The sequence below is a fragment of the Musca autumnalis genome, unplaced genomic scaffold (genome assembly GCF_047663935.1).
Source record: "Musca autumnalis isolate F117 unplaced genomic scaffold, ASM4766393v1 scaffold_4, whole genome shotgun sequence".
NCBI classification, from domain to species: domain Eukaryota; kingdom Metazoa; phylum Arthropoda; class Insecta; order Diptera; family Muscidae; genus Musca; species Musca autumnalis.
Window position 1 is genome coordinate 51,784,730 of NW_027411977.1, and position 6,000 is coordinate 51,790,729.

Below are 6,000 nucleotides of genomic sequence, written 5' to 3' on the forward strand. Positions count from 1 at the left end.
TGTTTCAGAATGGTAGAAGTAAAACATGATATAAATAATTATCCAACGTTGGAGAGAAATATTCTCCATGTCCTCGAACAGCTTGGTATCTCTACAAGTGGTGTCCTGTGACACGCCTATCGAACTCGCCGATAAAAAGTAGGTCACATATGAGCTAATATGAGTCGGGGAAAAGCCTCCCTAGCCTTTCTGGGATGTTTGTTGGAACAATTACATAACAATAAATTGAGGACACTTGTCAGGTACTCAACTTCAGGTTCATTCAGTTGCTTAAGCGTTACCATTGAAATTACAATATGGTTGTACCTCCTCGACCTCCTTTTATACGGTGTAGTATACTCCTCTTCGCCCTGTCACTCTATCTGGATGCTCTATAAACCGCCAGTCGAGATAAGAAGCTCACCTAATTCAGAAAAGTATGGCAGTCAGTCGAAGGGTATGTTAACAGAGAAATTAATAAGAACGTGGTCTGGGCAAAGCAAAATGACGGGTTACCAGGAAATGTCAACCGAGGATCTAAGGGACTGGGCAGCTCTTTAAAGCGGTGGCTTCTAAATCCGGTGAAACCTTAGCAAACCGCATTCCTATGGTTCGGAAAAGTGCGGTGGTTAAGTACTATAAGCAAAATGGCAGGTTTCGAGGACACGAATTGGTGCCACAATGTTGATGTTCGGCGAAGTGTGGCAATTTCATATTATCCTCGTAAAAGAAGTTTCGTTCACCGAGTAGCTATCAACTTGCTCGACTCTCTGCTGTAGACTGCATGAGTCACTAGAGTCAAGCTCAAGTGAGATAGATCTGTACTGGATAGACTGGATCTAGTTTGCACTGGCAGGCCAATCACCAGGCGGCCAGCTCTATGATACGGATTCATCTTAGGCCAGGGGCCGTCAACACAACAGTTATATATATAATAATAATTGTTCCACAAACATCCCTGAAGGGACGCCGAGTCCGAACGGCGTGTCTTAAGACACCACTTTGTAGAGAAGTTTTACATGGCTGAAATACTCAGGAAATGTCGCCAACATTACTGAGGGCATTATGCCACCGCTGAAAAATGTTTGATGTTGCCTGGCCGGGGAATCAAACACACGACCTTCAGCGTGCAAGGCGGGCGTGCATACCATTGCACCACGGTGGCACCCATTACCAATTGTTTAATCAGCCGTTGAATCTGGCCGAAGTATCCAGAAGCAGAACGTCAAACTAAGTTGCCGAATCGCCTCCGTATCCATGTTATCGTATTGGAAAACAACTAAATTGTAAACTAGTATTTATAACAAAAAACGACGGATTAATTGTTTCATTCCGTAACGTTTAGGGGCTGCTAAACGATACTGATTTTGCCTCAGATATTCCGTTGTAGACGATGTTAAAATTACGGAGAGGCTCACATAAACATTTTAAAAGACTCTTAAGTGAAACTAAGAACGACAATAGAGTTTTAGGGACCTAATGAAGACTTAAGGAGTACAGTAAGCGCGGAGTATTTAAAGATTCGTGAGAGATACGAAGGGCAACTAGGGATTACAAGAAATGGTGAGCTTTAAAAGATCTAAGGGACAATAAACAAAGCGGTTTGAAAGGTTCTAAGGTGGACCTAAAGTACTTTTAAAAAGATGAGTACTTTTAAAAAGATTCTCACGTAGACGGTAGTAGGATAATAAAAAGGCAATTTTAACGGATTCTAATATTGGCCTAAGAAGTACAAAAAATTGTTAATTTTAAATGATTCTTAGGTGTATTTACGGATGACGAGAAATGTGAAATTTAGAAAAGTTGTAAAACAGTCCTAAGGAGGACAATAAATGGTTAATTTTTAAAGATTCTTAGGTGAACTCAAAGACAGCAGTAACAGAAAAATTGTGAAAGGTTCTAAGAGGGGCATAAGGGCGACAATAAATGGTATATTTTTTAAGATTCTTAGGTGGTCCTTAGGAGGACAATAAACGGGGATTTTCGAAAGATTCTAAAGCGCACCTATTCGAGAATAAGAAATGGTTAATTTCATTTGGATCTTATGAAATTTTGAAAGGTTTTAAGACAAGTGTAATGGTTAATTTTAAAACATTCTTAGGTAGGCCTAAGGAGAACAATAAAGGTGGAGTTTTGAGAGGTTCTAAGATAGGACTAAGGAGAGCAACAACCGAGTAGCTTTAAAAGATTCTTAGGTTGAACTAAGGAGGACAATAAGCGGGGAATTTTTAAAGGTTCTAAGACAGGTCTAAAGAGGCCTATAAATGGCTAATTTTAAAATATTCTTAGATGGACCCAAAGAGGGTTGCGTTTTGGAAGATTAGGTGGACCTATGGAAGATAATGAACATTGATTTTTGAAAGGTTCTAAAACGGGCCCTAAGAGGACAATAAATGGTTAATTTAAAAATATTTTTAGTTGGACAATGAAGGTGGAATTATCGAATGTCTAATGGGGACAATAAATGGTTAATTTTCAAAGATTCTTAGGTGGACCTAAGAAGAAAAATGAAGCGGAAGTTTTAAAATGTTCTAAGACGGCCATAAGAAGGACAAGTAATGGTTAATTTTAAAAGATTCTTGGTGGACCTAAGGAGGACAATTAAGGTGGAGTTTTGAAAGGTTCTAAGACGGGCCTAGAAGGACAATAAATTTATTTTTTAAAAGATTCTTAGGTGGAACTATGGAAGGCAATCAGCGGGGAATTTTGAAAGTTTCTGAGACGGGCCTAAAGAGAACAATAAATTGTCAATTTTAAAAGATTTTTAGGTGGACCTAAAGACAATAATCTTGAGGTTTTAGAGGTTCTATGTCCGTCCTAAGGAGGACAATAACGTGACGTTTTAAAAGATTCTAAGGTGGACCCAAGATGGACAATAAATGGTGTAGTGGAATTTTCTAAATAGGGTAATACATGGGTAATACATAGGGTAATCAATTGGGCCTTAAAAGGACAATAAACGTGATGTTTCAAAAGCGGTAAGGTTGATCTAAGGAGGAAGTATGAGACGAGTTTTAAAAGTTTTTTAGAGGACCGCAGAGGGGGGTGGGCGAGGTATAAACGTGGAGTTTTTAAAGATTCTTAACTGAAAGACAGTAAATGGTTAATTGTAAAAAATTCTTAGGTGGACCTACAGGGGACAATAACCGGGGACTTTGAAAGGTTTTAAGTCGGGCCTAAGAAGTTCATTAAATGGTTACTTTTTATAGATTCTTAGGTGGGGTCTACGGAGGTTTGTGAAATGTTTTAAGAAGGCCCTAAAGAGGTCACTAAATAGTAAATTTTTAAAGATTATTAGGAAGACAATGAACGGGAATTCTGAAAGGTTCTAAAATGGGTCTAAGAATGACAATAAATGGTTAATTTTAAAAGATTCTTAGGTGGGTCTAAAGAGGACAATAAGGATGTAATGTTCTAATGTTCTATGACAACCCTATGGGGGACAATAAATATTTATTATTTAAAGATTTCTATACATAAGGAGTAAAAATACGGAAAAATACGGAGGTTCTAAGAAAGGCCCAAGAACACAATTAATGATTAATTTTAAAAAATTGTTAGGTCGACCTAAGGAAGGCAATAAAGGTGAAGTTTTCAAATATTATAAGACGGGACCAAGAAGGACAATAAACGGTTAATTTTAAAAAATTTTTATGTGGACCTAAAAACTATAAAAACGTGGAGTTTTTGAAAGGTTTTAACCAATAAATGGTTAATTTAAAAAGTTTCTTAGGCAGACCTAAGTAGGGCAATAAATTGATAGTTTTAAAATATTCTTAAGTGGACCCAAGTAGAATAATAAACGTGGACTTTTAAAAGTTTCTAAGATCGTCCTAAGGAGGACAGTAAACGATTCTTAGATTGATCTAAAGACGACAATAAACGTGGAATTTTAAATGGTTCTTAGATGGTTTTAGGCAGGACAAAAACAGGGTGTTTTAAACGATTCTAAGGTGGTCCCAAGGACGACAAATAAACGTGGAGTTTTGAAAGATTCTAAGAATATTTTAAAAGAAGTGTAATAAAGTGAAGCGTACATGATGTGCCTAAGGAGGAAAATAAATGGATACTTTAAAAAGGATTCTTAGGTAGGTGTGACGGAGATAATAAATAAGCGTAGAATTATTAAATGGTCTATGATGGACTTAAGAAGGACAACAAATAGCGTGTTTTAAAAAATCTATGTTGACCCAAGAGGAAAATAAGACCCAAGGAGGAAAAAAATGTGAAATTTCAAAAGATTTTTTGGTGAACCTAAGGAAGAACATAAAATTATCTTATGAAAGGTTCAAAGATGTACCCAAGGAGGGCAATATATGGGATATTTAAATTTACTCTTAGGTTTACCTAAGGAGTGCAATAAAAGTGGTGTTTCAAATGCCCCTACCGCCTAAAAATATAAAAAATACTAAAAAACCTTCTAGCCTAGGCAACACGCTGTGTCGCCAGGCATCATTTGAAATTTTTTGGAAAGTTTGGCAGTTTTGAGCATGAGCGTACTCAAGACCGTTTGACATGGGACCATGTGTTGGGTTGTTTACAGTGACTTGAAAAAATCACTTTGCAAAAAAAAAAAAAAAATTTACTTGTGAACATTTTCGTCCTAAAATGTTTAACAAATTTCGACAGGATAATCACGGCATCGATCAAATTAAATCTCTGTCTGTCGATGAAGGGTCATCCTATATCATTATGAAAAACTGGTTTAATGAATTCAATCGTGGCCGACACACGCAAAAAACGAAGGTCATGAGGGTCGCCCAAAATTAGCCGTTGTGCCAGAAAAAAATTAAGCCGTGCGTGAAAGAATAATGCAAGATTGCCATGTTATATACCGTGAGATAGAAGCATTCTTGGGCATTTCTTCTACCAACTAAGATTTGATATTGCATGAACACAGGGCCGCAAAAATGGATTTTTCTTGCTAGATTCAGCAAAATTAGTTAATCGCTCAAAAAGGCTCTTGTGGATTTGTGCAAAGAAATTGTACACAAAAACAATCGCGGTGCTTCAAACGACAATTATAATATCGTCACAGACAACGAATCTTGGATCTATGTTTAAGATCCCGAAACAAAGCAGGAATCGACCGTTTTGGTCTTCGAAAGCGAGCCAAATCCAACGAAAGTTGTTCATGGAAGAAGCACATGGTCCCCTGTTCCTTCAACAAAACTGACTGCGCGTGACGATTATACGGCTTGAGAAATGTCTGACGGTTAAGTTAAGTCTGAGTGTTACACTACAATTTCTTTGCCTCAAGTCTCCTGAGGAATTCGAAAAACTAACAAGAGAAGACGAATCGTTCTGCATCATGACAATGCGAGCTCTCACAAATCGATTCAAACCAGCGCCTGTTTTACAGTACAAAACGTGGAATTGATGGGTCATGCGCCGTACAGCCCTAACTGGGGATCCAATGACTTCATTTGATTGCAGCACATCAAGCAAAAATGACGTGATCAAAGATTTTTGTCGCCAGAAGATGATGTAAAAGCAGTGAAAAACCATGTTTTGGAGGTGTCTCAATCAAGTCACAAACTGTCTTGAGTACGCTTACGCTAAAAACTGTCAAACTTTCCAAAAAATGTCAAATTACGCCTGTCGACACTGTGTGTTGCCTAGGCCTGAAGGTTATTAGTGCCCCTCGTAACCCTCATATATAGGTACCCCCTGAATATACCTATTTCGAGGGTCTTGTCCATATTTTCCAACTGATGAAGCTCTAAATTGGCATCTTCGTTTCTCAGGGGCTAGCACACCTTTTGCAAAAACAAATATTCAATGTAGGTCCGTGTTTCGGAGTAGCGCCCATATAAAGATACCTCCTGATTTTACCTATTTCGAGGGACTTGGCCACATTTCCCAAACGATTTGGCTGAAATTTGTATTTCGTTATCTTTGGGAGTAGAAAACCTTCCTGCAGAAGATTTTCAATATAAGTATAAATTTTGGTATAGGCCCCTTATAACGGTACTTCCCAAGTCCATGTTCCGAACCGATTTTGTATGGGGTGTTGTCAAT